This window comes from Pelobates fuscus, chromosome 3, assembly GCF_036172605.1.
Source record: "Pelobates fuscus isolate aPelFus1 chromosome 3, aPelFus1.pri, whole genome shotgun sequence".
Classification (NCBI taxonomy): Eukaryota; Metazoa; Chordata; class Amphibia; order Anura; family Pelobatidae; genus Pelobates; species Pelobates fuscus.
In genome coordinates, this window is record NC_086319.1 from 365989293 (window position 1) to 366004803 (window position 15511).

The 15511-nt window shown below is 41.5% G+C and overlaps 1 protein-coding gene across 6 annotated transcripts in view; it reads left to right on the forward strand.

Moving 5' to 3' along the window:
- Positions 1–15511, forward strand: part of LINGO1 (leucine rich repeat and Ig domain containing 1) — a 451779-nt gene that overhangs the window by 55458 nt on the left and 380810 nt on the right. For all 6 annotated transcript variants that reach the window (XM_063449330.1, XM_063449331.1, XM_063449333.1 and 3 more), the window contains one exon: positions 10240–10313. The gene's annotated coding sequence lies outside the window, so the exon portion shown is untranslated. The remainder of the gene's footprint in view (positions 1–10239; positions 10314–15511) is intronic.

Here is a 15511-nt window from a genome sequence, read left to right on the forward strand (position 1 = left end):
TTCCCCCATTGTCTCCAGGATAGAGGGCTCTGTAAAACCGGTTTGGGCCAGATAGCCATGCTGCCAGCCAGGCCCCAAAAGATACTTTACTAACTTCTGAACCCCCGGTCTGATTCATGCCATTTTTTGATATGTCGTTCCCCTGAATGGATTGATTGTGAATATATAATGTTTTATGTGTATGTGATGTATATTTTAGAATTTATGAATATGCTGTAAAAACTGTATTTTTCCTGCCTGTGATAATTGCATCTTCTATTGTATAAGATAATTGAATCACAGGCAGAGGGGAGGATTTTGTGTGGGCTGTAACCTCTGTTTTATTGGCTACTGTAGATAACGTGTGTGTCCCTCCCCTGCATGGGAGCAGGGCATAAAATAAACTGTAGCTTGAATACTTGTTGTTGTTACTTCCAGTAAAGTCTTGTTCCAGCATTAAGCCTTGGCTCATGTGTGGATTATTCGGCGATACCAGCGATTTATTACTCTTTGGATTACTGGGTAATTTTATTTTATGGGAAGAAGGGAATGCTTGACGGAGTAACGGATTGTACCGTCACATTCTCCTATAGTGATCATGTAAGTGTCATGTAAGTGATAGACTTTTCTGGATCTTTGGAGAACATGCTTGGAAACATACCACCATTGGACCTTACTGTAGATGGGGAAAAAATATAAAATTGTTAGGATATTTTTTCTTCTTTTTTAATTTTCATCTTACCAAGATATTTAAAGAAAAGGCAAAATATCAATCTTGGATATTATGTCAAGTAGTTCGATAGGTGTATTGTGTGCTGTGGAACAGGTACATTCTCTCTGTTGACAAATCTTTACGAGAAATGTATGCCGTATGTAACGGACCGTTTTGCTCAAAAGGGGATAAAACCCAGTTTAGGCGATAATCCCCTTTAGAAAGACCAGCAGCTACTGTAAGCACCAATTTCCCGAACTCCCAAACTGCACGGATTCACCAACTCTCGAACAGCAGACACACGAACCCTGGAAGCAGCCGAACAGGAAAAGCAATACGAACAGCTTACACTCCTGGCAGTCGGCATACAGTCAAATTCCCCCCCAAGAACGAGACAACACTTCAGCTTCAGGGTTAAGCAGGAACTTATTTACTCAGGGCTACCTGCCCAGTATTTATGCAGGTCTCCCACCTGGTGGACACTCCCCTAGGGGACCAAATGGAAGACTGTAACAAAGGACAGACATAAACCAATTACAGACACACAGCAGTAAACATTCCCACAATGCATCCTGGTTTCCTCCCTTCTGCCCTGGAGATAATTGGAGAAGTAATCCAATTATCTCCCAGGCCAGGGACCAAACTCCATTACACATGTGGGGACCTAAATGCAGTATTATGTTTTAAAATATATAAAGTCACTTTTATTTCACCCAACACAGACATGTTACATATCCCCAGATAGCTCAGGTCTGGGTGCACATTATTAGGTGAATGGCACCCAGACTACACGAATACAGTTTAATCGCCATGGAGCCAAAGTCTTTAATCACACAAATAGGCTCCATGGCATAGCTATCTGGGTTACTACAATTCACATCCCCACGAATAGGAACCAGGAGACGGACGGCTCAGCGGTGTTCGTGCAAATAAGTGTCCGTTTATAGTTCCATAGAATCCTCGCCGAACACCGCTGGTCTTTCGCACGATTAAAATGGCCGCCGCCTCGTGGTCGGCAAACGAACAAAGGCCACCCAGCGTTCATCAATTAAGCTGCGGTTAACCGCAGCTTCTGGGCGGTTAATTGACGGCACACTCCAGCTCCTAGGTGGTCCCTCATACGGTAGTTTGTTCGGTAGCTGGAATCTACCGAACACCCCGGCTGAAAGGCACGAATATGCCTTTCTGCAGGGAACATAAAAGGTTTAACCTGCAGGGCCATAGTCACAGGGCAGGAGGCTAACAACCAGGCTTCTCCAGTTCACAGTGGCGAAGTTGGTTTCGCCACACCGTAGAAAGCCCTTTTTGGACATATTTGCTGGCTTGCATGTCAAACGTTAATGATTTTTGTATATTTTTGAATCATAGCATATTTGCTAAGGGTTTACATCTAACATTTGTGTCTCATGCAAAAGTCGCAACCCTCACACTTCAAGCACATCTCAGATGTACAGTGGTGTAGTACGACATGTAGATTTGCTGAGGCACGAGTCAGACAGCACTCTCTGAAAAAGTCATTTCAGCTAGACATGCCTTCGAGGCGCGATTTCATGGTGCCTGGCACCACGGAGGCTGTATAACATTTGAAATAAGTGCTCATAACCAGTTATTTTCAGCAAATAGTAGACAAAAAAATTAATTTAAAGAATAGAACTAATTGAAATAAAAAATATTTTAAAATCCCGTTTTACCTACAACACTGCAAAAAATATTACATTTGTGTTACTGTAGAACAAGGCTTGACAAATTTGCTTTGAATCTAGGAGCCAGCTAAAAAAGTTAGGAGCCAGATTTTAAAATACAATTCTTAAAGGGACACCCTAGTCACCAGGACCACTACAGCTTAAGTCTGCCCCTGCAGACTTTTCAATGTAAACACTGCTTTTTCAGAGAAAAGGCAGTGTTTACATTGCTTCCTAGTGACACCTCTAGTGACCGTCACTCAGATGGTCATAAAAGGTGCTTCTTGTGTCAGTGTTGGACAGTATGCAGCACCTACATTTAGCGTCTCCACGCTCTGCATGGAGGCGCTCAACATTCCCCATAGAGATGCATTGATCCAATGCTGATTGGTGCAGCGGCAAAACATTGGATTTGCTGAGATCATCAAGCTTGATAATCTCAGCCATAGAGGCAGGGCCAGTCGAGGAGAGACCAGCATGGCGTGGGAAAAAAAGATGAGTAAAAACACCATTCCCTTGCGAACGGAAGGAGTCTGGTCACCTAAACACACACATCATGACAAACAGATACACACACACACCATGAGATACACACACACACCATGACAGACAGAGAGACAGACAAACAAACACACACACACACCATGACACACATACACACACACCAAGACACACACACACACCAAGACAGACATACACACACCATGACAGACATATACACACACACATACCATGACAGACCCATACACTCACACTATGACAGACCCACACACTCACACTATGAAAGACCCACACAATCACACTATGACAGACATACACTCACACATTATTTCTTGATTTAATACCTGGGGTCCAGTGGGCAGCAAACTGGGGGAATATGGAGGCGAGCGGCATGCTGGGGGGTTGTGGAGGTGGACTGCATGCTCGGAGGTCGTGGAGGCGGGTGGCTGGCTGCGCGTAATGTTGTCGGCGGCGAGGGAGCTGTGATGTCTCTGCTCTGATCCCCTGCGTGCCGCTTAGGAAGACAGGGGCCAGATTATGACATCAGAGCAGAGACATGATATCACCCTCGCCATCCTCTTTCTATTTGCGCTGCCAGCTGGCCGCCTCCACAACCCCCCCACATGCCACCACCTCCACTACCCCCTAGCATGCTGCTGCCTCCATGACCTGCCAGCTTGCTGTCCTCCGCCTCGAGGGTGAGGTGCTCGCATATCCCAGGCACCAAGGCGAAATTCCTAGGCGCCATGGCAACCTATTACCTGGGCTTTGTCGAGCCCTGCTGTGGAAGATAATACGTGAATTCTGATATGTCTGTCTGTCTATCCCTCTATCTGTCTGTCTATTTCCTAAATGTTTGAATGTTTACACATTATACACACATCACGCAAGAGACAAGATTTCAAATGAGAGCAAATTAGTAAATAATGTGTTATAATGAGATGCCTCGCTTTACCATGTCAGGCTAGGTTCAGAACAGGAGGTGTAACTGCAACCTGCTGTATTTAGATTCAACTCTAAACCCAAAAGCTCTGCAGTGGCTGTGCATTTTACCCACCCACAGAAATCCACATGGGGTTAGGAGGAAAGGAACTAGTTTGTTTAGAAAACACATAACAAATATTAGGGTGAATAGGTGGCGATACATTTAAGTACTTTCTGGTGTTGTGAACAATGCATTCATTTGGAGTTAGATTGTTGAGCAGTCACTGTCCTTGTTTCGAACCCTCTCCCTTGATACATCAGGAGAGGAGGAGAGGAACAGACTCCCCAACTACTCTGTGTTTTAGAGCGTTTAGAAGCATTGTGTCTACTGAGTAAATGCATGTTTCCATGACTTTTGTTTGTGTGTGAAATGAATTACATGTGTAATACACATGATGTGTGTGTATATATATATATATATATATATATAAAGTACATTCACATACCTAAATAGTGACATACATTTTAATTAGCTTGAGTCTTAAACATGTCTAATTAGGCATGATTTATCTCATATACGGGAGCCACACAAATTGCTAATTAACCACACTCACTGACATCAGCCAAACCCGCTATTGTCATAACTAACAAGCAATACTCTTACATACCAAGTCACAAACAAACACAACTAATTAGCTACAAATTCACAAGAGTAACCAGCCAACCACATACATACATTTATAATTAGCCTTACATAAATACTTAGTTACACTCACATGTATACATACCGTACATAGATTAACATATACATTCACTCACACATTACTTTAGTGAATTCTCATAATCATTTCCCTGCTGTTCACATGTATTGATAGTGATAAGGGATGTAGGGAGAGGAGCTATAGGGAGCTGTGTAGCAGGAACCAAAGACCTCTTGACTTGCTTACATTAGAAGACAAGGGTCGCAGGAACGAGGTACATCCTCTACCTGCTTTCTGTAGTAATGTGAACGGACATGCTGTGTTGGCAACTGTAATGTAATTTGCAAACCTGGACTAAAATACCCTGGTCTTGGTCTTTGGACGTGGGGAGAACACCGCACTAGGGAGTGCATGTATTGGGGAACAGATGAATATTTTGAATCTGCCTTGTCTCCTTCAAAACCGTACAAAAATAAAAAAAGTTGAGATCTTCAGAAGCCTCTTTTTATTGGAACACGATTCAATTAACAAACCTGCTTTGTGAAAAGTAAACTCTGATGATGACATCCGTAGTTTATCATTGTTTTATTGTGAAGGCCATTTCAACTAACAACTGATTGTCATCTCATTGACTCAAATTACCCCTTTAATAGAGCCAATTATTCCAGAGATTTACTTACTTTTTCCTACAAAGACAGTAAATGTTTGGGTCAATGTATCCAATAACGACAAGAACAAGTATTTTTTTATTTGTTTTATCAGATTCGCTCTGTTCTTAGAACGTTATGGAAGTTCCGTTTATATTGATGTATTGGTGTGAACTTGAGATGTTGATGTTTTTTTTTTTTTTAATTCTTTATTTTTGCTGTGCGGTTAATAACAAATGGGCCCTTGGTGCCACAATAGCAGTCCAGGGCAAAACATTAATATACAGTTTCAACGTGGCTAACAGTAATTATGCACATTTTTTTGTTTAACCCCTTAAGGACCAAACTTCTGGAATAAAAGGGAATCATGACATGTCACACATGTCATGTGTCCTTAAGGGGTTAAAAGGATAAGTGAGACATCGTTATGTCAAGCAGGGTATATGCAATATAGTGACGGTCATATTGGGTGACTAATGGGTCGGGTATGCTGCTGATGTTATGTGGCAGTTGTAGGGAATTATGCCACCCACGAGCTCTCTGTGTGAGGGTGATGTCGGGACAACTAAGCTCTTGCCTGAGAGCCACAGATGTGGGTGTGCACGGAAGATATGGTACCTTCCAGGTACTAGTCTGCTAAGTGTCAACTGCCAGAGTTTGCTGGTCCCGCTTGGGCTACCGCAGGGGCCAGGAGGTTGGCGCCTGGTTAAGGGGCTGCTTGTGTCACTCGTTAGTGCGAGTCAGTCGGGTATAGGGGGGGCGGTGTGCGATCAGAGGGTCGCTTTACGTGTGCTTATGTTTCTGCATCCAGGGTGAAGCCTAACGTGTGTAAGTGCTCAGAAAACTTATAAAACATAAAACATAACTTATAGTAGCCTAGGGTAACTTAGAGCAGCTTCGAGTGATGAGTACCCCGTAATAGAGGCAAGAGTTCAGGGGTTCAAGTGGTGACCGTTGCGGCTCCGGCCGGAGGAGTCTTCCGTGGTACAAATGCCGTCACGTTCGCCGGGTCCCAGCGTTGAGGTGCAGGATTGGGCCTTTGGGATCCGTCTGGTGGCAGTGAGTCCATAGAAAGTCCCATTGTGTGCAGTAGAGCCTGAGCCTCAGTGAGGTCGTGGACTGTGTGCTGGGTTTCTCCGTGCATTATTAATAGTGTTCGTGACAGCCGCCACTTGTACTGAATGCTCTTCTGCCTGAGGATGGAGGTAACTGGTCTGAGGGATCTCCGCCACGCCAGTGTCCCTCCCGAGAGGTCTGGATAAAAGGCGAGGTGCGTTCCTTCAAAATTGTAAGAGTCCCGGTCCTTGAGGGCCATGAGCATAGCCGCCTTGTCCCTGCCACTGCGGAAGCGGACTATCAGATCCCTCGGAGCTGCTGCTGGAGCTTTCGGTGCTTTTGGTATGCGGAAACAGTCCTCTATACTCATAGCTTTGGCATGTCGTGGAGATAACAATGCTACCATAAGGCGCCTCATCATATGTGGTAGCTCCTCTGTAGGTATAGCCTCTGGGATGCCTCTGATTTTTTAATTATTTTTGCGCCGCATATCTTCCAGTATCGCCAATCTATTATCGAACGCTGCGTTCTGTTTCTGAAGCCCCCGTATCGTTTGCTGCATGGAGGCAATTTGTTGTGTATGCTCCTCTGTGGATGCTTCTACGGCTCCGATCCGGCCCATCAGGCCCTGGAGGTCTGCACGTAGGTTTGCCACGTCCGCCAAGATATTATGTTGTAGTTCCGCCAGCAGGCTTTTCAGCACCACTGTCGTTACCGGCTCCTTGGCTGGGCTGACCGGTTTAACTGCTGGTGCTGATCTAGTCGGCATTTCGTCCTCGTCGTCCTCCAGGGACAGTTCTTCAGACAGGTCTGAGTAGGCCTCAGGCATGTCGGCCATTTTGGGCCCGCCGGCCTGTTGAGCCTGCCTTAGGAGCACACCAATGTCGTGGCTTAATCGGGGTCTGTCGGACTTTATCTTCTTGTTTTTTCGAAACCATATTGTGGAGTGGGTCTACCGCCTGCCTCTCCTGTTGTCTCGGTTCGGCTATACTGCGGGAAAAGTTTGTAAATATCTTGCTGTGTCTCGGAGCTCTGAGACCGTGCGTCCATGCAGTTCAATCGCTTAGCCACGCCCTTCGAGATGTTGATGTTTTATTGGTGTACCAGCTCTGGAAACATATTTCTGCATTGCTTCCAAACTCATTGGTGACTTGGACGTGTGCAATTCACTTTCCAGTGACTCCGATATATTTGTATCCTTCATATTTTATTCATATGCTTTCTTGGTAGGGTAAAGGGTTTTCTATAGTGTTACAAAGTTGTATTCCTAACACTATAATGGCACCTGGTCCCCCCCCCCCTTGCGGTCCCCCCGCACCCTTAAAGGTAAAGGGTTAAAAAAACTTTATTTACTCACCCATCGCCAATGTCTCCAGCTTCTCCTACATTATCTGACGGCGGAACCTAATGCGCATGCACGGTGAGCACCTCAAGTGAGTTAGGGTCTCCCAATAGAAAAGGGGTATTTGTATTCCTGACAATATAGTATTCCCTTAGGTATTTTTCCACCGGGTCTATATTGTGTTTCCTGTTCGTAGTTTAAAATAAGTACATTTATTGATTTATTTTTTGTTTTATTTGAATACTAGACATCTGTGTACAGAGTTTAGTATCGTTTCTCTGTTTTTCTTTCTTGCAGAAAATCTTGAAGTTAAGTTTACGCAATTGGTATTAGAAATTCACCATGGCCAATAGCGTGGATGCCTTCCATAACTTTGGATGTCTCCACAAAGATTGCCATAGTCCATCTTTTGACTTCATTACGTAATGTGGCATAAACGTTTCTGTACACTAAGATTGTCCTAAGGCTGCTTTCGCTGTAGAGTTCCCCCTGCAGGCTGTTTGTATCATGCACTGCTCAAATAATGACTTAACTGAGTATGATTATGTGCTGCGATTTTGGATGATGGTCTGCGATACTTATACAGGAAAAATGCATCAATAAAAATCTTCTTACAATAGAAGTACAAAATACCACCCTTATTGGACTATACAATGCACTAAGTTGTCATTTGTATCTCCACTTCCTTCTTGCTCGTGTCTATTTGTGTATGCAATTAACGACAACAGAAACACACACAAAAAGGGAATTAAATTACAGGGAAATGATACCAAAAGAAAGTGCTCCAAAATTATAATATAAGCTGAAGTGGCATTGTGTTCGATGTCACTGCTGCAATTAGGCTAAATGGTAGATTTACTAAAGATTTACTGTGTTCTATTTGAGAGAGCCTACATAACAGAATGAAAATGAGGCTCATTGAATGGAAACCGTAGGGGTTAGCACTGGAGATATCGTCAGAATGTTAGCAAGTTCTGTTACCAATCTCTCGCGTTTTATTGAGTTTAAGGTGTGCTTTTCTCTCGCATAGACTGCCGAATGCTGAAAATTCATTTTGTTTCCAGACTCATTGTCTCTCGAAGCAGACAGTTATCCTACTTCCCAATGGGAGCTACATAATTCTGTTAAGAAAATCTGTTTGACTGTGTAAGCCCTTTTTGGATTGACCTTGTGAAAAACTCTTTATCGCTCAGGTCATTTTCCTACTGTGGTGAAGCCTAATCTTCTGTTTAGTTGAAACGGTGGAGGTCTTTTTTTGAGGCGGAATCTTTTTTCAGATCTCCGTTGCAACGCTGGATACCTGTTGTATCTGTCACATTGTACCCAGCATTCTCTTTTGTATCACATACACAACATCCAGTAGTCAAACTTTTCTGCCCTTCTGAATGCTGGTGCATGGACATGCCCTCACAGGCTTGTGGAGAACATGCAAGAGCCTGATTCAGACAACTTGGCCAACCGACGAAGACAGCAATGAGGCATAATTTATATACTGTGAGCTGTCACATACTACCAGTCTTTCTTCTCAAATTTAGCTTACTAGATGATCTAGGCTCTGAATGAAACAAATAGCTTTTCTCCAAACAGAAGTTCCCGACTGGCATATTCAGGCTGTTAGTCAAGATAGTGAGGCCACCTTATATTAGTCTAAGGGGTGAAATTGTGCTCACTGATTATTGGATGGGAGATGTCGAGTGACGTCTGAAAGATGATATATGCCTGTGCTCATTTGCATGTGCAGCTAGGAGTTTTGGGAGAATTGAGGAAACATTCTTTCTCGGGATGCCTATACCTAAGACTGACTTTTCCCAAGATTCTATTTAAGATACCTAGTTAATATATAGTGGTTACAGACCAAGAACAAAGTTAAAAAATAAATATCTGCTATCTACAAGGAAAATAGTTTAATACTCCTTTAAGTGTTGACTTTATCGATTTTAATAGTGAAATTATAAAATTCATTCTTTTATCTGCTGGTAGTGCAAGAGTTTCATTTTCTTCTAAGATTGTATGCTGTCTTTCACTAATTTGTATGAATATTGATGAAATTAATAGATGATCTCTTGTATTAGAAATACATCTGAATTAATAGCTGGGAAGAGAGTGAATGTATGTGTGTGTGTACGTTTGTAGCCTTTGAAGTTAATCTTTGGTAATATGGTCCCCAGTGGATTTAGGTCAACTTAATCAGCCTTTAATATGATTTTAATTCAATGCATGTTGTGTACTGTAGAATCTTACACAATGTGTTAACCTAATGTAAAGAGGCACACAATCAGATTCACTCGCAGTCTGTGATCCAAACGAGCTTTGTTTTCAATATTTAACAGCTTCTATGGTCTACAACTGCTCCTTATACATTCTGACTAGTGTCAAAGACCTGGCAGAATACTTAAACAGCTTGTAATCTGCTTTAGCAATGTGCATCAACTTTATCATGTATCCAAGAGGAAAGTCGGCCCTGTGCCCCATTACTATTAAGACAGCCTTGCTATGTTTCCTAATTCCCATCTCTGATTCTTGCCCGGGTATGTAAACATCCATTTTTAAAGTGTCTGATTAGGAGAGACCTACACATTGTGTTTATTATTGATGCTATTTCTGTGTCCTGCAGAGCATCTGCTTTGGATGAAACAGACTGCATGAAGTGTGTCTTTTCATCATATTTACCATATTGATCCTTTGATTTTTATAGGCATGTGGATACAGCTCTTCATTTGGAATTATCAGAGACTGACATTGCTCTGTGTGTGGCCTTCATCCTGACAGGTAAGATAATCATTATATAATAATATAATTTCCTGCAGATAATGTAAAATACAGTGATAATTCATATCTGTACCATTTGAATGTAAAACGTGGGACCTAAAGAGATATTTACATACCTCTGTATAACAGAGCTCCACAACAATAACACTCACAGTAATGTGTCTTTAATCTACAATGAATGTGTTTAGAAATTGTCTGTGTAAATGGTTCTTGTTCTAAAATACATTTTAGTTGCATAAATTGTAATTAGTACATTTCTCAGAAAAGCCCTGCCTCCTTGCCATACCCCCACTCATACTCCTAAAAGGGAAGTGTCCCTCTTTGTCCATTTGAGATGTTTGGAGGTATGCATGTATTGTGTTGCTAAAGTATGTCCTATAGAAATGACTGCAAATTTGTCCCGGTGGTGTGATCTTGTCATTGATAAAGAAGCTTTAGCAACAGTGATTTTTATCTTAGATGGTTAAATTTTTTCTGTTAATTTTGGCGGCAAATTTCAATTTAGCTTTAGTCATAGTCTTGTGACTATAAATCCATTTTAGTTTTAGTTGTATTTGAGTCACATGAATTGTTTTAGTTTTAGTCTAGTTTTAGTCGACTAAATCTCCACGAATATTTTAGTCGATACAACTAAAATCTAATAGGTTTAGTTAAAGCCTATATCTGTCTCTTTTGCCCCTTCCCCAGCCCCTCTGTGTCTCTTTGTGTCCTCCCAGCCCCTCTAGGTGTCTCTCTCCCAAGCCCTGGTCTGTCTCATTTATCCTTTCCCCAGCCCCTCTAGGTGTCTCTCTCCCAAGCCCTGGTCTGTCTCTTTTGTCCTTTCCCCAACCCCTCTAGGTGTCTCTCTCCCAAGCCCTGGTCTGTCTATTTTGCCTCTTCCAGAGCTCCTCTGTGCAGTGTTAACTTTGGTGGCAAATTTAAATTTAGTTTTAGTCATAGTCTTTTGACTAAAAAAGCCATTTTAATTATAGTCGTATTTTAGTAATCTGAATTGTTTTAGTTTTAGTCTAGTTGTAGTCAACTAAATCTGGAAAATTTTAGCCAACTAAAATTTGACTAAAATTGTTAGTCGACAAAATTAACACTGGTCTGTGTTTCCAACACCAGCAAAACCCTGCAAAGTAAACTCCAGCAATGCAATTCCTGTAAGTCAGTGGCACAGTGGTCTACACCTACCCTTTCAATGAAGGAAGCAGAGGGTTGTCCTAGCCCAGGGGTGTCCAAACTTTTTTCTAAAGAGGACCAGGTTTGATGAAGCGAACATGCGTGAGGGCCAACCATTTTGCCTGACATTCTTTGAACCATTAAAATTAAAAATTGCTTGAGAGATCCGAAATTCAGTCATCATAGCCACCAGAGTCTCCAGTGCATATCACAAAGTTAGATAAAAGGAATATTTCTAAAAGCACAAGATAAACAAGACAGCAGAATTCTGATCTTTACTGGTAGGTAACCAATCCTGGTCGACCTACTCCAGCTGTGTTCTATTGTGTTTACGGTGGATGTTATTAACACATGTACAGCATTACTGAAGGTTGCAACATTAAAAAATACAAGCAAACTGCCTTTTTACATCCACTGTTTTTCATTAGCAACTGTTATTTTGTCAAGTCCATACTAACCACAGGACAATAGGCACGATACAGCATCTGCAACCGAAAAATAAAACGAAATATACTGAATCATATTGTTCAGATGGGAATTGGATGATAATGGCCATTTAGTGTCTGCCAATGTTATATTAGCAGGTGTGACTTGAGGTGTGGCTAGGGACAAATATTATTTTGGAACATTTTTCTAATGACTTCATGACCTGTTCATATCCATTAATTGATGTAATTGAAAAAGTCACTTAGAACAAGATGAAATGATTTTATTTACAAAAACTAATGTCTTAAACATTATCAATTTGCAGCAGTTTACTCATTACTGCAAATTTTGTTACTGATGATGTCTGTTATACACTCATACACAACAAACATCATGGGCAGCTACAAGATTACAGATAAGGGAAAAGGATACTGAGGCATCTGGGTCCACAAAGATTGCCATAGTCCATCTCTTCAACGACCAGTTTGTTCTTGTAATTCTCTCAGTTTCACACGAGAATAGCAGTTAAGTTTTAATAAACAATAGAATCAAGTTGAAGCCTACTGTTACTAGGGTATATTGATAAGATAAAGCGTACCTCCGAAGTGTCCTAGATATGGTGGGACAGTGCTGATTATAATGGAATATTAGAGGGAATATCTAAATAAGGCATGTTTGAGATCATCATTATCATGCAATGTTACTGTTCATGCATGCTCCCTTCTGGAATGCGTTGTGAATGATAGTGTGCCTTCACAGTACTGTGGACATGCTTTGAGCTGGTAAGTAAAATAACTAACTGCTAAGCAATGCCCCTTTCACATCTTAAAGCACATTCTGCCCAGAAAATATCATATTCCCCTTAGCTTTTCATACCTCCCAAGATCTTGAATCATGTGGGATGGGTGCAAGTGTTTCTGAAAGGGAGTGAAGGTGTGCCATTGACACAATGCATTTCACTGCTGACATATTATACATCAGAGAGGTTGTGGTGACCAGATTCATAGCCAAATGGACCTGCATGCTTCTGTCCCTCTGACTTAGCAGAATGACCTGTCAATGGCCTCACACAGAGAATAATGCATTTAAATGGACACTATACGCACCAAAACAATTTTAGCTTAATGAAGCAGTTTTGGTGTAAAGATTATTTCCTTGCAAGCTCACTGCTCAATTATCTGCCATTTATGAGTTAAATCACTTTGTTAAAACAGCCCTAGCCACACCTCCCTGCATGTGACGTACGTAACTTTTCTAAACACTTCCTGTAAAGTGACACTGTTACCTCTCCCTCCCCTCCTCCATCCCCAAAAAAGAAATACCAACACAGTCAATATGAATATTTTATAAAGATTCTATCTTTAAGAAAAATTCATATTGATTGTGTTGGAATTTCACCCAGTCGAGAAATGCTGAAACAATTATGGGAGCCCAACACAATTATGGGAGCCCCCCCGAATCAGGAATCTTTTGAAAGGCTTACATTCTAAGTTTATCACCATGTGCAGAATGGAATAATTACATTTTAATTTTTCAAGTAAACAGATGGTGGTTCTTTTCCTTTGTATGAAAAATAATTGACCTTTAAGCTTTACTTGAAATCAAACCTTAAGCTGTTATTGTTTATATTTTGATGTTTGCTTAATATTTGTGTGTGTGCTTTACCTACAAATAAAGTGGGTAAATTGTAAAAAAAAACCAACAAGTGCATTTCTCATCTTCTATAAAGCTGGCACCAAGTATATAATAAAATAAATGTCAGGTACATCATTTAGTTAGAGAGAAGCTGTCAATTTTCAGTTTTTTTTTTATTCTTTGCAGTGAATTCATCCAAGCAGACAATATTGGTGTATACAGCATTGTCAAAGAGCAAGTATGAGTCTATCTGAGATTAGCCTACCTCTGCTTACTGAATCAGCCAACGTTTTGATTAATTAAATCAACCCACTATGCCGTTTTCCTTTACCGCTATAAAACTGCTGCATTTGCAACTCTGGCATTGAGTGTACAATAAAAACCTATTGTTCCTGATCTGACGGAATGTGCATGATTATGGTCAGGGATGGGATGGCACGAGTGGCCGGGGTCATAGAATGGCTGGAATGAAGAGGAATAAGATGGACAATAGGGCAGGTTTCAAGTGCAATGGGAACACAGGGGAATCCCATTCTACTGCTGTATTAGGAAAGAGAATGGCCACCCTACTTCCTGTTTCCAGTTTCCTGCTTACCTAAATTGAGTTAGATTACTAATTTATTTCCAGATTTACTTAATGTAGTAAAATGTGTGTGTGTGACAGGGAGTGTGTTTGTGTATGTTTGTGTTCAGCTTGAACTCTGTGCGTAGCTATAAGTGTGAAACTATGTGTGTGCATGTGGTAGGGAGTGTGGAACGGTGTGTACATGGAAGTGTGCAAGTGTGTGCACGAATGCTGGTGTGTGTGTGTGTGTGTGTGTGTATGTGTGATTGGGAGTGTCTGTGTATTTACATAACATTTACAATATATAATTTTACAATTTTTGAGATTTGGAAATTTACAGGATTTGTTTTTGTAATTGTGACGGAGTATCTCCGCAAAATATTCTCTTTCCCTGCTACAGAAGGTTTAGAGTGATTATAGTAGTGTGCCCAATCATCACCCGAGGCTTGATGTAGGATAAACGCATGAACATCTTTATTCGATAACAGGCCAGTGTATATAAACCTGTCCCTAACAGGGGGTGATCACAGCACACAATACATTGTGTGTCTGGGACATCACAATCAGATCATTTTATTGACTACCAGTCACCAGGGCACCTTACAACAGTATCCCCGAATTAATTAATTTTGCCCCAGGTTATCCCCAAACAGTGCGTTTCCTGGAACGTTCTCAACGTGAGGGGTAAACTGTCTGGTCCGAGCAATCATTAGGGGAAACAACCGCTTCACAACTCTTTTCCGATCCGGTGCTGAGTTCAAAGCTGTTGGATGGGAAGTTCCGGTCATATATGCTGGCTTCTTGTAGTTCTGAGACAGGGAGCTCCCTCGAGTTCTTAGTATTCTTAGATACCTCCTCGATTCCCCATCCAAATAGCACCCTGTTTGATGGTCCTGGGACCGACTGATACCCACGTTTAACTGGATTGCAGCACTTAGCAATCCAATACACAGTTCCATGTGGTTTCTGGGTAGCTCCCAGCTTGGCGCACTATGCCTGAACTCTTACTTGTCCCTGATGGTAGTGGGTTAACCGATTTAGCTCCACAATGTCCGGTAGGGCAAAGGCACAGTGTGAAAGAGACACATAAGTGATTATAGTTATTTTTAATAGGTGTTGTCTGGGAGTCCTGCGCTAGATGTCATCCTGATAGGATGACCGTCACAGTAATGCCTTAAATCCCAAGTTTCAGCATTAATTGCTTAAATTCTGCTTTTCTCTGATGACATCAACACTTCATATCTTTTCTTGAACATACATTTAGGTAATACCTAAACAATTCCTGTAAATGTACAAAATCCACAAATTGACATATATTGCACCGTTTAGGTCATATTAATTTACTAGGAATACATAAATAAACCATCCAGAGCGAAATGTAGGATTTTTAAACATTTCAGAGGAAAGC